Here is a 24,417-nt window from a genome sequence, read left to right on the forward strand (position 1 = left end):
CTGCTGTGTTCATCAGTCACACTGACTCGGTGAACACACCAGCTCTCCGCACCCGTGCCTGACGGCGGCAGTCTACACGCCGATGGGTGTGACTAAGCGGGCACCCATCCAAGTACTAACCCAACTGAGCGTTGCTTAGCTTGGGTGATCGCCGGAGTCACACACCGCCCGCGTGGCTACTGTCGCCGCTTAAATGAATAAACAATTGTTAAAAAAAAAAAAGTGGTAAGGCGTAGGCTTCGTAATGTTAGGATCATGCGTTCGAATCTCGGTTGTGGCGGTCAATTTTTAAGTCAATTAATTACGTTTTTTTTCAACGATCAATTCATCAGAGAATGATGAATAGTGGCAAAATTGACTTGTATGTATGATAAACAACGAATTAATTCTATTTTTTCTATGATTTTAATCAATAATTGCTAGATAAGTTCACGGACTGGTTAAGAATTGGATACCAGGCTCGGCTTCGATTTTACCTTCAAGTTTGGATCAAGGTTGATGCAAGCTTGGCCCGGGTCTGAACTACCTTGATTTTAGCTTGACATCCAAGCTTGGATCGAGCTCGACATCCAAGCTTGAATTAGCATTACAAATCAAGGAATAACCAAGATTAGTACTAGCTTGAATTCCACACTTAAGCTAGGTTAGTGTTGGTCCGAGCTTGGACCGAGCTCGAACCAATGGTTAATCCTCACTTGGGTATAGACAGACAGAAATTAAAACGAAGCCTCCACGTAAAACAAATGTTTTTCATCAAACAGCTCTTCATCAAAATTGAAGAGTCTTGAAAGGAAAAGGAATCTCAGGACAAAATACATCGAGTACAAATTGAATCCTCCTAAAAATCTGAAGATCCTCAACAAACGAGAAGGAAAACAATTTTTTATTCAAGCAGTGTTGAGTCAACTAGCGAAAATAGCGAATAAAATGACTAAACGTCGCGTAAAAATTACAGAGTTGAAGAACAAATGCAGTAAAATATAGTCGAATGTTATACCTATATGCGCGAAAATTTAGCGTGGCAACATATTTCACTGGGTCATTTTACACACGATTAGTTGGTTTGACATAATTAATGTCAAATTTGCATCATGGCTGGTCGTATGACTGTGGTCATCATGAGCATTACCAGTCATAAATTTTCAACATTGGATGAAATAAGTATTTCAAGATAGTTATAATGTTCCACCCAGCTAATTAATCGTGAGCAAATTAGGCCTTCATGTAATTTGTCTATTATATTCTCCTGAAAATGTGGTTTGTTATGTCCGGAGAATTTTCGCGTCGAAGGACATTGATTTTTGATCGTAAGCTGGAATTTGTTGATTAATAATTTTGGACGACGCTGGATTTTCTTTTGTTCTTACCGTTGGTGATTTTTAGAATAAACAGCTTGAATGAATGAATGAAAAAATAGGAGATTTTGAATCGTACAACCTTGCGTTTTATTGGAGCGCTTAAATCGATTTACATTGATTGGTGAAAGTAATTAGAATTTTAAGGAACCCCTCTTTGATGGCTCTATTGGGGATTCTACAATTTGATGGTTATTCACTGCGATCGGTTCTTATTTCTTAAAATGTGAATTCTTAGGGTGATTTCACCACGTTTCTCTGCCAGATGACAATCAGTACACTATCACAGATACTTAGGTGAAATACCTGTCTTTCACTTAGTTGTTTTGATGAATTTTATTTATTAATTTGAGTCCAGGCTCTCAATAGTTTTTAATAGTCACTTAATAGTTAATTTTGAGTCACACCCACCATTCACCGACAATTACTATACTTGTTCCCTTAATCTGGAAGAGATTATTTACTCTCGGTTTAAGGATTCTGTATCCCCGAACAATTGCTAATTTATGTTCCCTAATATTATTTAGGAACACTCCGAAAATTTAATTTAAGATTAACTCCGAAATACTAGCCAAAAGTCGGACCGATTCCAATAATTATTCCGCCAGGAAGTTGTAGTTCTTTCGGGAGCGGGATTTTTCAGACTGCTGTTTTTCGGGAGGCTCCTCTATTTATTTTTACGAGGATTGGGAAATTCATTGGAGTGGGAGAGGTGGTGTGATTGCCACCTCTTTGATTTCGAGTTTGATGACCTGGCTCTGCTTGCTAGGGAAAACTTGTAATTTGCTAAATTTTCATTGCAATGGCCTCTGTGGAATGCGGCGTTGCACATTCCCCTGAGGTCATTGGCGGTTTTTGTGTATTGCCCAACTTCAGTGGCGGTGGTTCATTGACTTTGGGTAGTTTAATATAAATTGAATTATTTAAATAATCTGGACATTACAGCTTGTAGCTCTGTACTTAACTTTGGTAAGTAGTAAGTGGTCATTGGATCTTGAAAAGAAGTAATCTTATTAATTACTGTCTGATAGTTCAATAATATTTCTGCATCGATTTCGCAAAAAATTATCTAGTGCTGTATGAAATGTTATACTAAAAATATACTGGCAATTTACGTTTACAACCTTTCATTTTTAATTATTCGGTCTCTAAGAATATGATTATTGATACAGAAGAAGTTGAAATCACCAATCGCATCAATTTATGTAGGCATCAAAAGGTATTTCTTCTTATGGTCCTTGACTTGAATAATTTCACCTTATCACCGGTGAATTATCCTCATGCGAAATGTTAGCCTACTGAAAAAAGGGTTACATCTCACTTACCCGTATTTTCTTCTGGAGAGTTGACTTGGTTGATATTATCATCTTACTTTGACGTATCCACCCATTGACCATTTCAATTTGCATGCTGGAACGGTTCGCGACTAACAGGTAACATTAAATAGTCTTTCCCCTAATACATACTACAACTATACATAATTTATCGAAAAAATTGTAAGTTTCCATACTTTCACCCCTTACCTTCTTATTAAAAATTGTCTTGTTACTCACACATCACAGATAATGAGAAATGATGGGGGTTTGGAGAATAACACACCCATTCTCCGACCACCTTTTGTTTCTATATAATCTAATGGAAAATTAGTATATTATGCAACACGTGCGTAATATATTTTTTGACTCGTGGGGGGTTTGTAACACGAGCCGAAGGCGAGTTTTACAATCCCACGAGTCGAAAAATATATTACGCACGCGTTTCATACAAAATTTTATGTCATTTTATGTCATTTTATGTCAATTTTATGAATCGCCGATTACGGGCACCGATGGCATAAAAAATTTTTCTTTCACCAGGGTTGAACTAAAATTTGAGTTTCCAACAAAATTAAATTCTGTAAGCCTAAAATCAAGTTGAAAAAATTCCAAATTGGTACTTATGTAAGTCTCAAGTATTGACACTTAAAAATCTTCATTTGAGTCCTGAAACATTATTTCATTCGAAAGCATTACGGTACGTACACATTGGAATATTTAGAATTCAAATTATGATTTTAAAAAGTCTGAAGTTGAGGCTTTTAAAGTTTAAAGCGAAATTTCATTTTACTGAGACGTACAGTTCGGAATTGTCGGTTGAAGGATCATTTTCGTTTCGCCGTAAGTGCTCATGAATTATTGAATGCGTCGCATCTGGCTCATCGACTGGAGCAATGTCAGACTGATTCCGGAATTGCGGATGAAGTGTTCACCCCTCGTGCTACATCATCTCTGAAATAATGCCGGGATTAACTGTAATGTGATACTGATGGCGAATACGATGACTCCATGGCTAGGTAAATAATCGATCTAAATAGTTTATAGTGGAGTCATGAAAATTTAGGACCGGTAGATTGTCGGTATGTTTGGTTACTCTCATGTTTTCTAATCAATAATGCCAATCTGTTCATTTCCTTGCTGTAATTATCAACCAAACCTGAAATTTTTCTCTGGATTATTTTCCCCGTTATTTATTCACATGGGCATTCATCAAATCGCTTACATTCCTATAAACCATATCATCAACTCGATGAATACCGAATACTCGTTATGTTGAATCAACTTGCATCATTTATTTCAATCAAATCCCTCACCAATTCCATCTGAATTTACTTACCCCAAGCCTGAAAATCCGACAGGATAAATCCCAACTATCTCTCGAAAAGAAAATAATGTCACCCTTAATTTACCGCTCCATCGTAAAGTCTCAACGAGGTTGACATTCATCAGTACTCCTAGATACTCAGTGGATTCCCACTACATAAAAAAATACTGATTCCAGCGATTTATTTGATGAAGTTATTTATTTTCAGAACTCAAGCATTTGGCGCATGCTTATTACCATAACACATATATGAAGGCCCCGGCAAAAAAACATGTATTTTTATAAATAAAATCTATAACAATATATTCAACATAATCTTCATGTATGGTGTTCGATTCTATGATGACCTTAACCGATTAAATTTTTGCAATTTTCACACATGCATAGATGTATGCTGACAAAAACAAGAATAAATAATTGTAAAAAATAGGCCGAAAAAAGTTTTGTTTAGAGGTTTGCCCTGAAAGTTTTTCGAAAAATAAATAGAAATGTGAAAGAGCATTGGAAAATTGTCTTGATTTTCGAGGAGAAATGTTCTTTAACACTTTTTGTTAAAAAAAACTGATATTTCTCGAGTTGTCATAAACAAAACTGATCTTCTTCAATTTCATGATTTTGATCGCGCATAATGAAATAAGTTTGTTTCAGTTATCTAGGAATTGCGTGGAATGAATCTATAACATATTCAATTTTTTTTCAAGTTTGTATAACAAATTTTTCGATTCGATTGAAGTAGTGTATCGGACGAAGCGAAAGAAATTTTCACGTCAAATCGGTTTTTCGATTTGATTTAAAATGATTTTTACGGTGTATCTTCTACTCTTTGTGTGACCCATCCCCACTGTCTGCCATTTCCTACAATGGTTGCGAAAAAAGGAAATCGAGTGAGAAAAAACATGCACGAAGGCACATTCCAATGCAGTGCGGCACAGACGGATATTTCCTCTTTATTCACCCTCTTTTTCCCTACCACCCCTCCAGCAAATATAAAAAAAAAGTACAAAACTACCTCGGTATCACCCGAGACTCTTCCTCGAAGGTTCGGAGGAGAATGGCTGTTGTCTGTGTAGGTTGCACCCAATATTCCTAGGAAATGCAAGAGCAAAAAATATCGTGTATACCTCAATTCTTTTGTGTCTTGGATTCGGTCAGCTTTTTTTGGCGAGGGAAAAATACTCTCCGCATTGTCCTCCATTCACTCTCTTCGGTGTTATTCAGTCAGAACCATTTGACTACATTTTCGTTTTCTTATTAATTTATTTTGTTCATCCAACTTTTCTTCATTAATTCAATTTACTCTTGAATCTCCGCATTTTCCCGAGAGATGTTGAATTGAATGACTCGAGGTAGATGGGAGTGGTGGAAACGATGAATAAGTGACCTTTGGTACAATTCACGAGATTCAGCTTTTCGGAGTTGGTTATCCCTCCCTCTCCAATCAAAATCCTCTTCAGTTTTCTCCTTCCCGGCGCATGTAATTTTCTATCCCTTTTTGGTTCAACGGGAGGCTTTATCAGAGGTAATGGTATGTATGCACCACTTGCCGAGTGTAAAAGGGGACAGCGTAAACATGGGTAAAATCAGAATGTCAGATTTCTTTGGAAATGAATGGCTGGAAGACTAGAATAAATGACATTGAGGTTATTTTAGAATTTTCAGCGTCAAGGACGAGATGTTTTAGACGTTTACAGGGGGTCGAAAAATTCTACGAAATTGTGACTTTTGTTTGAAGTCTCCGGTAGCTGTAATATTTTTTTAATCATTTTTACCCACTATGACAACTCTAAAAACGGTTCTGAGCGAATTGTGAGCACTGGCCGCTGAAAAATCGCTCACAAGTTCTAAAAACAGTATTTTCTATCCATCACCTCTTGGTATTAATACAATATAAATTTAATTTAACCTTAAATAAATGACATTGAATTTATTTTCGAAGTTTGAGTAAGTAAAATTTTGTTTTCTAGTATTTTGTCGACTGTAAAAATTCTGAACTAAGTTCAGATTATTGTTGAAACTTTTTCCTATTACACTAGAATATTTTTTTTCAACCCTCCCGACTCCACTGAGAACGCCAATATGGGTTTTGAGCGAGTTGTGAGTGCTGCCGCTCGAATCGATGTTTCTATGCTTTCGCGGCAAATCAGAACACATGATATAGAACCAACTATGTTAGTTTACCAAACTAATGCCCGCGGCACTCAGTCCACTAGCCCCTCCCATCATCAATTGCTATTTTTGTTGAGTAATTCCCGTCGCTCAATTTTTCTTTCTCTAATCACATGGACCGCCATTCTCAGTGGTCTTTCAAGTCGAAACCAACTCGTCGTAACTTTCAGATATGAACCAAGGAGGAACGAGAAAAATTCGGAAAATGTAGGAGTAGATTCTACTCATGGAGAAAATTCAGATTGACTCGGAAGAAAAGTCAGGTCGCTGGTCCCCTTTGTAAATTTATTATTCATTGTTCACCTCCCTTTCTCTCTATTTAGGGGATTAAATCAGTGTATGTCGTTGACCTTTTAAAATGTTTTTCATTGCCATAAACCTACCCCTTGTTATTTGTTTCATCGGACTGTGAGCTACTGAAACTGATGTGTTTATTATCTATTGCTTTATGCAAAAAACTGCCTACTTCCATTTTTCAATATATTCTGGAGGAAAATCCACGGAAATTTCCGACAAGAAATATTTCCACCGCATCGTCCTAGTTTTTGGTAATTGGAAATTTTATTTCAATTATGTTCAAAAAATTAATTAGAAATGAGGAAACAATCTGAACAATCTGCATCTCCAACATTCATAAAAATTCAAGGTAATTTCTTAATTTATTCAATCGAGAAAATTGCAGTAAGTCAGTACTTCGATTCTTGGTTCTTAGATTTGTGAGAGAAATTTGAAGTTGTGTAAACTTCTTCTCAGTAAATCGAATATCATTTTTTCAGAGAATGTGACCATTCTTTTTTAAGAACGGAGGATTTTTTCCACAACTTCATTAGCCATAGAATGATTTCTAATTTTCTCGAGTAGAATTGGTCGAAAGCTTCTCGAAATACTAAAAAGCTCTCTAGTGATCACAATGGCCACCGCACCTCTCAAATTATCCATTCTCCCCGAGCATCGTGAAATTTCCATCATGCGCCCATACATGTAAATTGTTTCCAAGTATCTCGGTGCATTCAACAAAAGGTAGACTCTTCGCTTTAATGATGAAAATCCTATATCCCTCTAATGGTCGAAATTTTCCATAAAAATTCTCTCTATTATTATATATTCTCTATTATTATATTCCTTCCAGGATATTCTTGTAGAATTGTCTATGCTTTCTCCACTATTCAGGTGGGAATTGACTATTGGTCCAAGCTTGGCCTTAGCTTGGCCCAAAACTGGCGTAGCTAGATTCAAGCTTGATCCAAGTTCGGACGTCGAACTCGATCCAAGCTTGGATACCAAGCTAAAAACAAACTAGACCAGACGTGGCCCGAGCTAGGACCAAAGATCCAAGCCTGGGATGTAATTATCAACTAATTCGTGAATTTATCTAGAAATGATTGATCAAAATAATTTAAAGAATAAAATAAATTACTTGGTTCTTATTGATACAATTCAATTTTACACCCATTTATCCATCTTTCATGAATTGATCGTTGAAAAAACCTAATTAATAAACTCAAAAATTGACCGTTGCAACCGAGATTCGAGCGCCTGAACCAAACATTACGAAACCTATGCCTTCCCACATGTTTTTTTTTTCTTTTTAGAGTATGTTTATTTCGGTCTTTTAATTATACAATGAAGAAGGCATAAACTAACTCCTAGGGAAGAAAGGCCTTGAGTACATCTCAACATTGTGTAAAATGTTGTCTCGGAAAGAGGTAGCCTGTGGTGAGGCATCTCACTATTCTGGGAGATTTAATACATAGTATTTGTAGTAGGGACGATATCTGTGATAGAGGTGTGAATAAGTAAGATACATTGGGTATTTAGTCTAACAGACTTTGAGTCTGTGGTAAAAGAGTTAACCATATAAAAAAACCACATTTAACTTAATACTTAGGGACTAGGGCTTAAGACTACTATTTACAGTACAGGGGAGAGGAGTCAGCTAGTAGCAGGCTCCCTTCATGGTCTCGCCAGGTGACGAGGCCGCTGGATATCAGGGACGTTTCTCCCGAGTGAGCGGAGTCTTGAGCGGAGATCGATGATGGATTTGGCCTCCTCATCAAGCCACCAGTACCGTGGATTCATGCGGCTGGTATTTAGCGAGTCTCTTTCAGGGATCGCAGTGGAGTACTTGCTTGGTTTGCGTGTGAGTTCCTGGATAGGAATTTTTTTATCCGAGGGGTGTCTAGGGAGGTGGTAAAGTCTTGGGGTGTTCTGGGCGTCCTGTATTAGGCCCAGTCTGTCTAGGTGAGTGAAAGCTTGAGGTTCGAGATAACCAGTTTGTGCTGCAAGGTATGTGTGGATGGGGTCAGCATAGCTGAGTCTCCTGATTGTGGTGTTTCTAATGTTGATCATCTGGGCAAAGTATTCTCTGGTGATTTTGATGAAGAAGCTGTCAATTCTGGAGATATCGGCTGCGTTGTATAGTGCTAGGTTACTAATCATGTGGTGGTTTCGGGGGTGTGGTGATTTGTACAGGCTGAGGGCGGCTCGGATGCATTTGTGTTCCAGAAGACGCATTTTTTCAACAGTGGAGGCTGACAAGTTCCATAAAACGAGGCAGGCGTATGTTAGAAGAGGTCTAACTAACAAAAGGTAACAGATGATTCGGGCACGGGGCGAGATTAATTGATTGCAGAATAGTCGACGGAGGGTTTGGAATCGTAGTGTGGCCTTTGTGATCTGGATATCAACGTGTTTGGTGCAGCGAGCCAGGTGGTCGATGTGAACGCCGAGGTATTTGACCAGTTGTTTTGTGGGGATGGTCACTATTTCTCTGGATTCAGGGTTGAAAGTAGTGATTTTCAATGAGTTGATCCCTGCTAGATTGCATCTGTTTGTTTCACGGACAGGGCGCCGGAACAGAATGTTCTCTCATTTGAGGGGGCTAATTCTTAAATTCCACATTGAGTAGAAATTGCTAATTTTGTTGACTACCGTCTGTAAAGAAGGCTGGATATTTTTGATGTTTTTGCCGGAAACGTAGACTATGAGGTCGACGGCGTAGACAATTGAGTGGGTGTTGGGGGTGGAGTTGAGCCCAAAAGAGTTCAGGATGTCGCTGGTGAAGATGTTGAAGAGGCAGGGGGAGTTGACTGTCCCTTGTTGGAGACCGTCAAGTATCATAAACTTTTTGCTGGAGGTGTTGGTTCCGTCTGTGGTGTAGAAAGATCGAAGAGAGACCATGTTCCAGATGAGTTTGACCAGGTTGTCAGGGAATTTTTTTTTGAGGAGAATGAAGATTAACCCGTCAAGCCAAACAGAATCGAACGCTTTTTCCAGGTCAATAAGGGTTGCACCGACCATTAGCTTGCAGTGAAGGGCACTATTGATATGCGTCAGGAACTTGTGGATGGCGTGGGTGGTGGAGTGGTGGAGGCGGAATCCAAACTGGTTGTTCGGGATGATTCCGTTTATGTTGCAATGGCTTGTGATTAGGTTGTTTATGACGATTTCATAAATTTTGCTAAGGTTTGGTGGTAGGCTAATGGGGCGGTAGCTGGAGGGGTCACTACTGGGCTTGTCCTTCTTCAGAATTGGGATTACTTCTGCAGTTTTCCAAATGCTGGGAAAGTACTGCCTATTGAGAGCGTTGTTGATTAAGGTGGTGAAGTCTACTATTATGTTTGGGGGGAGATGCTTTATTACGATGGCAGAGATATTATCGATGCCGCTCGAGGTTTTGTTAGGTAATTTGTTGATTATACCTGAGATCTGTTTGGGTGTAGTGAAGTATCTGTTGATGCTCGCTTCGGAAGGGTTGGTGGCTTTGTTGGTTGCACTGAAGGTGTCCATGGTGAAGTTGTTGAGTCGGTCTTGCTGGAGTGAGTGTTTGAAGTCGGCGATACGTTTGGTGATCAATTCTTTCAGGCGCGTGCCATTATTGAGGTGTCGGGGGGAGTTGATGGATTCATAGAAAGCACCAATAGCGTTCTGTTTGTTGACTGGATCAGAAAAGATATAATTATTGTTGGAGATTGGGGTATTGGCGAGATTGTTTCCCGATCTTGCTAGGATGTCATTGTTCGCGACAGGGATTGAGATATTAGCAAGGCCTGAGTTGGGTTTTGGGCGGAATATCCTGTTTACAGTTGGCATGAATTTTGAAGAGTCCCTGAAGTTGATTTTTTTGAAGATGTTCGTCCAGTGTTTTTCTATTGCAGCTCTGAATTTTAGGTTGATTTCCTCGCGGGTTTGGGCGAGGATGAGTTTAATGGCTTTGGTTTCCTTACTAATGGCTCTGGGGTCAGTGGCTAGCTTACGGTGCAGTGCTGTGAGGAGGGAGGATTTCTTTTTTCTAGTTGAGTGATTCTATGGGTGATATATTTCTGCGAATTACCACAGGGTTTGGTTTTGGGAACTCTGGCGTTGATGGCTCGTAAAGTATTGTCATTGATGGCTAGTATTGACTCATCTATCTCCCGTTCCTCAAGGTTTCTGTCGTTGGGCACGACGACGTTATAATTGTGTTCCAGGTATGTGGTGAATTTTTTCCAGTTTGTGAGTTTGAACATAGGTTTAGGTGTGAGTCTGCTGCCTGAACCGGAGATGAAAGGTTTGAGGGTTTCCAGGTTGATGAGAAGGGCAAGATGATCGCTGTCGTAATGGGTCGTGGCTAGCTCGTTATCAACCAGGTTGCTGATTTTCAATCTCATGTCCAGAATGCAGAAGTCAAGGTAGGTGTGTGCGGGACAGAACGTGGGTGTGCTAGCTGGTAGTAGTTCGCAGTTAAATGTGTGGGAGAATGTATCGCGCCATTCAGCCAGAGCGGGACCATACCAACTGCGTTGGTATTGTCACCTAGCGAGATGTGTCGGGCGTTGAGGTCGCCTGCGATGAGGAAGTAATTGTTGGCGTGTTCCAGTTTAAGTGAGGAGAAAACAGCATTTAGTTCGTTGATGAAGTCCTGTTTGATGCGCGATCGTTGGGAGGCGTATATACTCACAATAAATATGAGCTTATTACCGTCCATTTTGAGTTTGATTATGGTGTGTTCGATGATGGTATTTTTTTGCGAACAAGGGTGTGAGATTAGCGAGTGGGGTATGCTGTTTTTGATGAGGATTGCTGTGCCACCTCCTTGAGTTGCGTTAGGCCTGTCAGTGCGGTAAAGAGTGTGATTTTTGAACCTGGTTATGTGCTTACTGGCGAGTTTTGCTTCAGAGATCAGGGCTATGTCGAGACGATGGCTCTGGACGAAGTTTAGCAGATAGTTTCTTCTCTGGTGGGCTATGAGGGAATTGACGTTAATCGCCGCAATTTTAAGATGTGTGTTGTGCGTGTGTGCCTGGGGCGCAGGCTGGGTAAGTTGGCTGTTGCGATGGGTGTTGTCCATTACTGAGTCAGAGTTTCAAAACCTCCCAGGTCCGAGATGGCCTGTATCTTAGAGGCGTTAATGGCGATGAGTGTGGATAGCTCAGAGATTTTGGTAAAGATGAGTTTAATGTCGTTTCTCAAGTGGCCGATCCATTCGGACTCTTGATTAGTTTGGAACCCGGGGGGCTGCAGAGTCGGGGGACTGCTGCTGGCATGCATAGCTGTTGTGACGAAGGGGGGTGGGTGAAGTGGGTAGGTTGTATGGGTGGATTCCGGGTAGCGTTGGCAAATGACAGTTGAGGGCTGATATGTCTCGTTGCTCTGATAATTTTTTCTTGCGTTTTTTTTTGGGTAGATTGGGTGTTCTTTTTCAGTAGGGAGACGGCGCTTTTATAGTATAAGCAGCCTTTGTATGAGGCAGGATGGCCATGCTGGCCGCAGTTAGCACATTTAAGGGTTTGCCTGTCTGTGTTATTGGCGATGGGGCAGGCACCAGGCTCGTGGGACTCACTGCACTTGACGCATCTAAATGTCAGGTTACAGTTAGAGCTGGCACGGCCAAATCTCTGGCATTTCTTGCATTGGAAAATTGTTTTTTTCCGAAGATGTTCCCAACAGGCCCTTTGATATGCTAGGACCTTGATTTTCATGAGTTCAGAGAGGTAACTGTCATGTGTGATTTGGATTAAGAAGTGGTGCAGAGGTTTCAAGTTATTAAAGGAGATCTTTGTGATTTTGATAATATTCACATTATTGCACTTCATGTCATTGATTTCCTTTAATAGATAATCCTCATTAAAATCCCCGTTGATGCCTTTCAGGACAATCGATTTGGGGCGTAATGCTTTAGGTGTATAGGTATAGAATTGAAGGTTACCTGCTTTGAGGAAGTCCAGAATTTTGCTGAAGATATCCAGGTGTGCAGGGGAGATCGTGACTGATTTGGCTTCGGAGTCTTCTTTTGCGAGGAAAGAGTCTTTGGGAAGATCCAGGGGTTTCAGTACTGCGATCATTGCGTTGATGGTGGAGTTGGAGATGTGAATTGGTGGGGGCCTGGTTTTTTTGTTAGCTGTGCGTTGAGGGTTATTGCTGTTTTGCTCTGCAGGTCTAAGGTGTGGCACATCTGAGTGGTCCATTTCATCTGTGTCTTCGAGAGAGTTGAAGCAGTTATCATCATTGGCAGAGTCATCACCAGGTGCTTTGCCAATCCTGGGTTTGAATGTTTTTTTGGGGAAGATCCATTCATTTTCTTCGCCATTGGGGTTCTGCGTGTCTTTGCCGATGGTTCTGGCTTGGTTGGGGTGTGATCGGGGTTCGGAGGGGGAGGTGCTTGGTGAGTTACTGGAATTTTTAAGGTTGGGGGTAACCTTGCTCTGGGTGGGTTTGCCAAATTCCTTTTTCATTTTTTCGAATTGTTTGTCGATGGCCTGGCTGGTGATGTTTGTTTGTCTGGTCCTTGCATTTTTAGGGGATTTCAGTGGATCATTGTGCTGAAGATCGAGTTTTCTTTTTGTGGCGGAGAGGTTTCGGTCACAAAGATTGTTCTCAGGCGAGGCCATTGTAGGGCTGGTTGATGCCCCTAAGTACGCCTTAGTGGCTTTGCCCAGATAGGGGGGTGGATTGGTGTGGGAGGGCTGAATGTTTGACGCTATATTTTTATTTTTAATAATATTCAAGAAATGGTGAAAGAGAAAAAAAAAAGAGAAAAATGGAAAACTAGCGGTTTGTTTCCGCGAGGTATAGGTTATGGATATGCTTTGCGCGCAACCATCCGGTACCGTTGCTGACGCAACACTGACCTTTTCACATGTCTATGACTAGGTAGCCAGCCCTGAGGCCTTATATCTAAATTATACCTGGAAGGTAGTAGGAAATTTTGAAAATTAACATGTTAAGTGGTGATGATACACTGTATGTTTGCAATAGAGAAAAAGCGAGAAAAGAGAAAAGCGTTATTCAATCATTTTTCCTCATTTTCTTCAATATTTTTTAATGCCTATTTAAGTGTCAACACAACACTCAACACAAATTTAATTCTAAATTTTCATGTAAAAAACTAAACTTGTCCACACATGTATACGCTTTCGGGCTTTTACATTTCCCATCCCCAGTTCCCCCTGTACCGCAATTACGCCGAGGGCCGAAGGGAAAACCTCATGGGAAAAAACCTTGGCCAGGTACAGTTGTCTCTTTCGAGACTACCGCTCGCACGATGAAACCTGTGCAAGTTAGAGCAAATTCTATCTCTAAAAAACCCCTGGCATTTCTCCGACTGGGAATCGAACCCATGAATCTCATGTGCCAACCCCCTACGCTCTAACCGCACGGCTACCGCACGTCGGTTCAACAATTATATATATAAACGAGGAGGATATATAAACATTAAATGGAGTCGAAGATAAGATAGAGCCTTTTAGGACTCCAGCTAGTATGCTTTGTGATGACGCGAAAGAGGAGTTCACTCTGACCTGTATACATCCATTTCGTAGGAATGAGTAAATAAAATTAACCATGGAGAAATCAATATTGTAGAGAGAAGTTTGTGGACTTTCCCTCCAGCCATATGGAATCGAACGCTTTTTCTCTGTGTAGGAGTCGTACAACAATTGAATCTTTAGCTATGCTAGCTGCTTCGATACGATTAATTAATCTGGCATGTTGGTGGGTGGTGGAGTGGAAGGCCCTGGAACCAAACTGTTCTATGGGGATGATTTGGAGATCGTGTTAGGGAGAAAGCTAACGGATCTGTAGCTGACCTGGAAGAATCGGGATTTGCCTTTTAGTTTGGGGAATTACCCCCGCTCGTTTCAAGGTGTCAGGGAAGTACTGTAGAAGTAAACATGAGTTATAAATTTTGAATGGGAATGCTATTACTTTTTTTGGGGATTTGATCGATGCCAGGGGCTGATCTATTCTTTAATTTGATGATCATCTCGCGAAGATCCTTGAAAAATCTGAGGGGTACTCAGGAAATGGATTGATTTGGACAAATCTTTTTTTTCATTGATGACGTGATTTTTTTTTATTAAAAGAGGTGTTCTCTCTCTCAAAAGATATTTGGTGGACATTATCTTAGTGAGAGAATAGGGAGTTGGCCTTCTTGGTGTCTTCAGAGATTATCTTATTATTGGAGTTAAAATTTGGTATATTAAGTTGAGTAATATTATTAAAATTTCTTGCAATATTGCAAATTGAGTAATCCCTTGCAGTCATATTTCTGAGTTTATATATAAGGATAGATCACTTGTAGTGTTAACTATGGGATTTGCTGTAATTAAAGCATCATTTACAAAATTTCTGAAAATCTAATGGGGAAGAAAATGGGGTTTGTTTGTGCGTGGAGTTGTCGACTAGAGTGGGGGTTTTAGGGTCCTTTTGCGTCCTTACATCCATTTGGGTGGCCACAGCATACGAGATTAACTTGAAGAGCGATTTTGATTTTGGAGTTTGTGGTTGATCTGTCAGGGCCAGGAGGTTAGGATTCCCTCTGCCCTTCCTCATCGTGGACGATTCCATGAATTTGATGCGGGTTGAACATTATGTGAAGCTTGCCACGTGGGTTTAACTGGAGTTGATACATTTAATGGCACCACTGGGACAATTTTTAGTATCGTGAGGATCGCTAGATTTGACGCATCGCGGATTGCCCTTGCAATGCGTGCTCGCATGGCCAAGTGGCAGTTAATGGCAGCTAAAACATTAAGTCAGTTAACCATTAGGTTTGAATTTTCTTTACAGTAAAAGTGTGGTACAGTAATGTTCTTACTTTGTTGAAGTTGGCGAGTGATTTTGCAGGGTCAGTCGTCGGCGAGAAGATATGCAGCTTAATGGTAGAAAGGGGATCTTTGACCTTCTTGACAAATTGGCGAACTGCAATAACAGCGATGTCTTTGAGCTTCAGTTCAGTTCAGTTAAAATTCTTGTACGTTAAAACCAGATCAAAGACCTTTCACTATAAATTTTTTGGGCCTATCCTGTTTATTTCCATTGGCGTAAAATTTGTGATCTCTGATGGATACAATTTTTGTGATTTCAGCGTGATTAGATTTCGACTTGAGGTGGATAACCATTTCCTTAATATCGATGTTGGTGGTATCAATAATAATTGGTGGGGTAGGATCAAACATTAACTTATCATCTACAGAAGTATCGTCAACCTTTAAATTAACACGTGATGAGTAGTCCGGTGGCGCAGGTGCTAATATGGTGATATTATTTTTAGCCACTTTTTTAGGAGCGCTTATGTGATCATTGTCTGCTCTTGATAGAATTCAGAAGGTTTTTATATAGCGGTGCAGGTACCCTTAATTCGCTGATCGCGTATGCAGACCGACTTCAGTAATGAAATCAGTTATGAAAACTTGGGCTCTGGAGGAAAATGATTAGAAAAATTTTTGTGAGGTTAGCAACGCGGAGAGGGGCGTGTAAATGTGCCGTTGAGGTACATAACATGACTAAGTATTTTTTTATTTTACATTATCCACTGACATTGACAGACCGCCACCCCCTCCCCTCCCTCTCCTTCCTTTAATTTGTTTTATCTGCAACTAATGGATTTCTTTTTCTCATGAGTGAGATTGTTGGAACATCCTCGAGGGCTCCGACTTAACCTCGAAAACCACCCAGCAAGCTAAGCGATACCAGTAAGTTCTAATAGCTCTGCAGTAATACTCCCTTAATATCTCCTGGAGTATTAGCTAGAATCAGCCTCCAGTCTATACCATAAAAGTGCCGCAGATGATAATATTGCATTCTCAAAGCCGCGTCATGACGGTGAATATAAATTGGTAAATGCATATGTCGGACAAACCAACGGAAGATACATCAGATTTTCCGGGACTGTTTGCCAGTCCGACGCCTAACGTAAGGTACCCCATAACACACCTCCAATAGAATAGGGTATTTATCATGCGATCCTGATACGCGCAAATGAGGCCCTCATTTTCGAATATCAAGCCAGCCGACTTCAAAAATGAGAAAGTCAGCTGAGCGGACAAGCCCTGTTCTTCCATATGAAGGAAGTATACGCCTGTCAACGTGTAGGCGAAAAAGGTAGATTGTTCCGCACCCTTGATCGTCGGTCTGCGCAGATATCTTTTCTTCGCAGATATCTTTTCTTAAACTCTCATGCATCTCTTGTCGGCTTGACCGACATATGCAGTGACGGGTTATATGCACCGTCATAACGCGACTTCGAGAGTCTTGTAGTACCATCTGCGGTACTGTTATGGGATAGACCGGGCGGCGATTTTACCTTATGCTCCAGGAGATATTGATTCTGTTGTCGTGAATGAATATCAGGCCTGTCGCTGCGACAAAGCCTGATATTGTCCTCTTCGACTTTGAGGACAAAGTCATCCACATGATTGAGTTCTTGGCACATGCCGAGAGCAATATACCTGTGAAGGAAGAGAGGGAACGACTCAAATACCAACCGCTCCTGTTTGAGCTGCCTCAGTTGAACCGCGGGCTTACGGTAGGGCTAATCGTCCTAATTATTGGCTCTCTTGGCGGCATGAAACAGTCTTTGATATCTGCGGTCAGGGCGATTCCAGCCTGCAGGGGCAATGTCGTAATACTGACGGGCCAGGTTCGAAAGGCTGTTATTTTTGGGTCGCTTCGATTACTTAGACAGCATGATTCTGGACTGCAGTAGTGCTCTCGGATGCTTTCGGATGGGGACCATGGATCAGTTGGGAGGGGCGATAGATCTAGATCCAACAATGGTAACAACTTGGCTGTCCATAGGATTAGGTGATCGGAGCAGCTCAAGGAGGACCTCATGCAATGTTGGGTGCATAGTCAGCCGGCGCCGCGAAGATACATGGCGCGGATGTGAGGCTTGTGGTGTACTATGCACCCCGAGTATGCACGTTTTAGCGCACAGCATTTTCGAAATCAGGCCAGTCGCTTGGGTCGCAGGGCTATGATTTGCTCGTTGTCCTATAACGGCTGTCGCGTGGTTACTCCTCAACGGGGGCAACCTACTGGTCATAGTGATGAGATGCCTGGGAGAACTTCGAAGGATATGCGATCAAGGAGGGAGAGGGTCACTGGGACGTTCCGTATTCGGATTAACAATCCGGTGTTAGAGAATACGGCACTGGCTGCTGTGCTCTCTGTATGATTGATATTATCGCTAGTCGACGAACTTTTACGTCTTCAATCTGCAAAAAAATATCTGCGAACCTGCGGTATCGTCATCACACACTGAATTAGACAGTCCTTCTTGTTTTCAAGGAGGGATTTATGGAGAGGGTTGAAAGTCTGGCAGCTACTAAAATAGTCCCTAGAAAAACAGAGGCATCGAGTGGTGGACAATATTGTCTTTCAGTCCGATCCCAACCGGCAGTTCGAGCCTTTCGCGCCTGCACCCGACGAGATGCGGCTTTAGACGGCGCGCTGCTTCACCCACAGCCCAGTTCATGTCGAGCAAGCTAACATTCGGGAAAAGCACAGCAACAACCAGCGCCTCATTCTGGAACGCCAGATCGTTAGGCCGAATACGGAACTTCGCCCCTCCTTGATTGCATATTCCTCGAAGCTCTTCCCGACACCTTATCACTATGACGGGGTAGGTTGTTCCGGCTGCGGCTTGACGCTCCTTACAGAAATTTGAGACAAACAACTACGAGATAGCCGTCGTGGTACGACAGGCAAATCATAGTTCTGTCGACGCAAGCGACTGGCTTGATTTCGAAGATGTTGTGCGTTGAAATGTACATACTCGGGGTGCATAACATACCACAAGTCCCACATCCGGGCCATGTATTGTCGCTCCACCTGTTTGCAATCCACTCAACATTGCACGAGGTCCTTCTTGAGCTTGTCCGACCACCTAATCCTCTGGATAGCCAAGTTATTACCATTGTTGGATCCAGATCTGCCGCCCCTCCCAACTGATCCATGGTCCCCATCCGAAAGGGACCGGCTATGGGGGCTGTGCCGCGTCTCGTTGGTAGAACCAGGTATTGGAAGTTATAGGTAATTAGCCCGCAATTGACATGACTATTGCAGCAGGAGGGAACACTATCGCTTAGAGTAAACTGACAAAGTATCACCCTTATTATTAACTCTTCCAGCGGGCTACGACGGTCTTATTGCTGCAATAAAAACATTATCAGAGGATCATTTGACTTTGGCATTCGTAAAGACCAGATTACGTGATCATGAAATGAAAATGAAAATAATTATACAAGTGGCACAGTTCTCTAAGGTTTCGAAGACAATCGTGCAACGAATTCAAAGCTGAATAGCACCAAGGATTTGAAGTTCAGGGATCATTTTGAGAGGAAAAGGGGCTAAAACCAATTTTCAAAAAATATGAAAAATCTACGAAAGTGCTCCCATTGTTGGAGAAGTAATCATTTGATTAAAGTGTTACGTCCCTATAGATGTCGAGAACTTAGGATTTTAGTAGATCGCCACCTTTGAGGGAGAACTCCGGCTGTCAGTGGATAGCTATATTCCTTAAGTAGGTTCCACTAATCAAGGCCACTATGCGTGGCTGAACGATTAAGACACGAGTTTGTTTAACTAGAATTTTAACAGTTTTATTCGGACTTAAACTTCACTTAATTACACTTGGTTTCACAATCTTTGTTAAACTAACTTATACAAAGCGCGGCTTACTATTTTAGATGATTACGAACACTTTGAATTGAAGAAATCCTTTTGATTTACATCTGGTGAAATATGTTCACTTGGAATTTGAAGAGACGATTATTGAATCTTCAGAGTTGAGTCGGAGTTAGAACTTGACTGTTTTGGAATTGAATTAGAAGTAGAAGTGATGTTAGAGACTTTTGGGAGCGAGTTTATAGGGTTGAATCTACGTATATGGGAAATTCTGCGGGAGACTCGCGGAGGCGTGCACACCCTGAGTTAGACGATAGGATTGGATGATAGGAGGTGGTAGGAAGCCGAGACGGTTGACTTTGGGTCAGCCGTCCAATTGGAGGGTTGTGATTGGAGTTTTGGTGCTTAAAATGCAGCTGCGTTTTTCGCTTTGGGGAAAATTCTGATCCGACGGATTGTTGAGATTCCAGAGGGTGTCTTTAGAATTGATGGTACTTTAGGATTTCCGGGGTTCGTCGTGTTCCGATAACTTTCTTAGAGACTCAAAAATTATCTAGTTTTTTTACGGTTTTCGGTGATTTTTACGATGTACGGATGTAAAACGGAAATTCTATTTTTCGTTTCTGGAATATTTATTATGCACGCGTGCATTAACGTCATTTAAAATCTGGTCTTGAGTATGGGAAAAGCAGTTTTATCCTTTTCCCACAAAAAAATATCTATGAAGTTTCGAATTTCTCGAATAACGGTTTTTGATAATTTAGTAATTGACGAAGTTGAAAATAAGATATTTGGGGACTTATGGACTAAGTGTCGGGAAGGCTCGATAGTCGATAAAATGATGTAGAAAAAATTGCTAGCGCCATCGTAGGGCACATGGTAGGGACGTAACAAAAGATTGCATTTTCTATGAGAAACGAAATAACAGTCAAGGAGAAAAAGATCAGTGCAGGCCGTACGGGAGCATCAGATCAATCATCTGATCAATAACTGTCATAACGAATATGGGAGCTCACGCAAATACCTCCTTCAACAATCGATGGGAAAAATTATTTTGTGATGTTTTTTGACGAGTATACTATCGCGTAACGTATCTAATTACTTATAAATCAGACGTATCTCCTATGTTTGTAGACATCATTGTAAACAGTGAAACACATTTGAATTTGAAAGTTGTTAATTTATACTGTGATTAGGCTAGGGAACATCTATCAAACGAGATGAAAGATTATGATGTAGATAAAGGTATTCGTTATCATTTAACAGTTCCACATACCCCATCAGGGTGTTGCAGAAAGAATGGTATGAACAATTACTGACAATCTCGTACAATATTAAATGGGGCAGAATTATGCAAATGACTTTGGGGAGAAGCAGTATTAACTGCGATGTATTTGAGTAATAGAATTCCAACTGAAAGTTTTTGGGAGCCCCGTTTATGTGCATAATAAAACAAGAAGGCCATAATTTGCTACAAATCTTGGAAAAGAGTTCTAATCGGCTATGCACGGAACGGTCATAAAGTATAGAATAGTACAGTCTGGAAACTGAACAGTTTGTTGTTGTAAGAGAGGTGATAATTGAAAGAAATCAATGTCTTAGCATCGAGACCAGAAATGAAACTTGAGGAAGTTATAGAAGACTTCAATACAACTAATGAATTAAATATTCGAGAAAATGAGAGAATTCTGAAAGATCTGATAATGAGAAATCAGATGAATTTCATCACACAGAGAAATCTGAAAAATATAATTCAGATGAAAATGAGTTAGAAATTGGCACAAGACACAATAGAAAATTTGACAAGTCTAGTAAATCTGGAATTGAAACAGATAAACACAATCAGCCTGATTCTCATGATCGTAATAATAATGAGAAACAAACCATAAAAGATGAATTAAACGCACTGGCAGTAAATAAGACATGGATCTTAGTGACAAAACACATACTAGGAATATTGTAGATAAATATTAATAATTATTAATATTTAATTATAGATAAATGTTGTTTTTACCATAAAAATCACGAATAGGGAATCATGTTAGGTGTATAGCTCGTCTGGTAGTTCATGGCTTTAGTCAAAAATATTTAATTGATTATGATGTAACTTTTGCTTCAAGTTTTCGTTTCATTTTAGCTTTTGCCAACCAACATAATTTATTGACTCATCATATGGACGTTAAAATAGCTTTTCTAAATGGAAAATTAAAAAAAAGAAATTTTGATGAGAGTTTCAGAGGGTGTACGTTGGAAATCAAGTCCAGTTTGTAAGTTAACTTTAGTTAATTAAAAAAAAAGCCCTTTATGGATTAAAGCAGACAGCCAGATGCTGGTTTGAAACCGTTGAAAAAAGATTATTGAAAAAGGTTTGAAAAATGCATCAGTAAATCGTTGTATCTGTTTTCTGAACAAGGGAGACATGGAAAAGAATAGATATGTGTATATAGTACTCTATGTCGTATATAGTACACTAGTCGATGATTTAGTAATTGCAACAACTAATATTCTTACACTGGATAATTTCAAAGCTTATCTTATGAAGAAACCTCATATGACAGATTTAAACGAAATTAAATTTTTCCTTGGAATTCGAATTGAAGGGAATAATGACATACTTAGTTTTGATCAAACTGCACACATGAAAACATTTCTAAATAAGTTGAAAATTAATGATTGCAATGCTGTTAGCACATCTCTTCCTAGCAAATTAAATTATGTCGATGGGAATTCAGAAGAAAATTTTAATGCTCCATATAGAAGCTTAATTGGATGTCATGTAAATAATGATTTGTACGAGGCCTGATTTGAGCGTAGCTGTTAATATTCTGAGTAGATATTCGACCAAAAATGATAAGGAATTATAGCAGTGTTTAAAAAGATTCCTAAGGTATTTGAAAGTCTCGATGAACATAAAATTGACCTGCCGAAAGAGCAATTTCAAGCAAATTCTGAGTGAATATGGTGATTCAGCTTGAGGTGGTGACATAAGAACAAACAGAAAAAGTACCACCGGTTTCGTATTCAAGTTTTTCGAATGATTCACAATTTGTTGGAATACAAAAATCGGTAGCTGCTTCTTCCACAGACGCAGAGTACATGACTCTTTTTAACAAGGGTTTTGAAGCGGTAAAAGAATCATTATGGCTTCAACCGCTAGCAAATACTATAAATATGAAGATCTCAACACCAATAATTATTTATAAGGATATTAATTTCTAGTTAAGAGCGGTTTCATCCTAAACATATGCTGAAATTTGAACTAAGGACTGTGTATCTTTGGAATCATAAAACTGTTTTTTTCTATTTTTCATTTATTATAGTTGGTAGTCTTTGCATAATGGTCCTCAAGTTAAGAGGTACCTTCGTCATGTTAATAAAGAATATTTTATAAAGTGATTCACTGAGTTTCCGTACTTAGTTATTCACTTATACCCATATTTCAATACAAGAACATGATCGAAACTACCTTGGTACATACAAGCTCGTATTTGCAGTATATTGCCAAGTTTGGTTGAATCATGATTCCATAAACTCAAGGTTGATTCAAGCTACGAACCCCAAGCTTGGTATCCTAGGCTGATCGAAGCATGTGCTCATCCATCAACCATGAATCTCCGACACTCTTATGCACATAAGCGTTGCACACAATTATGTTTGTGCTCACATGTAAAAATTAAATGAAATATACACAACTGCTTTTTAAATATGCACATCAAATTCGTTCTCAAAATTTCGCTGAGTAAGTTGTACACATTATTGTTTTTCTGCGTGCACATTAAAAGTATACGAAAAAATGTACACTCGAATTAAAAACTAATGCTTTTTGAAATCGTGCACATCGAATTAATTAGAAACGAAAAGTTGTGCACATATTTTTATCTGCACAACGAAACGAAATTTTCTTTGTACACGTATAAGGCTATAACGTACACACAGATAATACAAGTTGTAATTTATGTGCACGTAGTCGTCACATTTGATTGACATTGATTGACATTTCCAGTTAACAACGAAAATGAATAATTACTGCAGAAAAGCATAAAAATAATTAGCTGCAGAGAATGATCAAGCAAATTAAATTCAAAAAGGTGCAAAGATTAAAAAATGTGTGATCTGGCCGACAATTGTGGAGTGAGTGTCTGCCAGACAATTATTTGGGATGTGTTCCAATATGAATATTGAAAGAATAAATAGATTCATACCAAAAATGAAGTTTAAAAAATTCGTTCATACAAATCATTTGACAGAAATTTCCTTGCAGAGTTGCCATGGTAACAGCGTTTTGAGCTGTCTTTTTTGGCTCATATATTGGAAAAAAATACGGAAACTAGGTTGAAATGTAAGAAAAAATTCAATTCATTTGAAACCCACTGCTTTCTGTGGGAGATTTGTATTGAAAAAAAATCCTAAAACAATTTAGTCACAAACTTATATAGTTTTCATTGAAATCTAATAAAGTTTCAATACAAGTAGTGGGCGACTCCGATAATAGTTTCCGTTGAATTGTTTTTGTGCTCTCGAACCAAAGAAATTTGACTGAAAACAAATTCCTGATGAATTTCTGTTCAATATCTGATATATTGTTTTGGCCAGATTCAAATGGTCTTTTTCCAAGAGTCTTGAAGCAAGACATTTCGAATCAAGGGTAGGTAAACATACGTGCCTAAAGTTACCCTGAATTTGAACGGGAATATTTTAAAAGTATTGTAAGAGGTCAACAATTTTTTATTTATATGACATTATGAGATGTCAAATTCATAAGTTGAAATGCTGACTCATACGGTTTGGGGTAGTCCCCAATTGTACGGAAAAGATGTACAGGTATCCGATAAACCAAGTTCAGATTTATCACGAGATATTTAATGAATTTTCAAGGCCTGACATCTCATACTTTTTTCAATTTTTAATAAAATAGTTATTCCCTATTAAGATAACCAAGGAATAATCCGTTTCTGGCAGCATGATGTTTGAACAATTACCGCCGATATAACTAAGGATTTATCACGCCGAATTGGTAAAAAATTGGTCGAATTTTTAAACGGTAAGGTTTTTTAAATTTGAAAAAAAAGCGCATGGCACTCTCTCTGTCTAACTGCGCCCCACTTCGTGCACTTCCACCCTGACTACGCTGGGCTTCACGCAATTGGGGTATTGTATTTCTAATAATGGGTCTTATTAGACCAGAGGTGGGCAACCTCAGCTCTCGGAGCTACTTCAGCTCCCGACCTCAATTAGGCTAAATTGTCTCAAGTCATAAAATTTATGGCTGCGCCCCCCTTCGGGCCCGTGATGCCCTGCGTGTAGGCAAGAATAGAGGGGATATTCGGCATAAACTTGGTGGTGGGAAAAGTAAAATAAGAAAATTTTC

At 39.7% G+C, this 24,417-nt stretch overlaps 1 long non-coding RNA gene across 1 annotated transcript; it reads right to left on the minus strand.

Moving 5' to 3' along the window:
• Positions 1-3,433: 3,433 nt before the first annotated feature.
• LOC105263169 (uncharacterized) lies at positions 3,434-5,903 on the minus strand. The gene is made up of 3 exons (XR_891887.1): positions 5,685-5,903; positions 5,117-5,615; positions 3,434-3,622 (listed from the first exon to the last, which is right to left on the minus strand). It is a non-coding gene; the product is annotated as an uncharacterized lncRNA (long non-coding RNA).
• Between the last annotated feature and the right edge of the window lie 18,514 nt (positions 5,904-24,417).

The sequence above is a fragment of the Fopius arisanus genome, unplaced genomic scaffold (assembly GCF_000806365.1).
Source record: "Fopius arisanus strain USDA-PBARC FA_bdor unplaced genomic scaffold, ASM80636v1 scaffold00013, whole genome shotgun sequence".
Lineage (NCBI taxonomy): Eukaryota > Metazoa > Arthropoda > Insecta > Hymenoptera > Braconidae > Fopius > Fopius arisanus.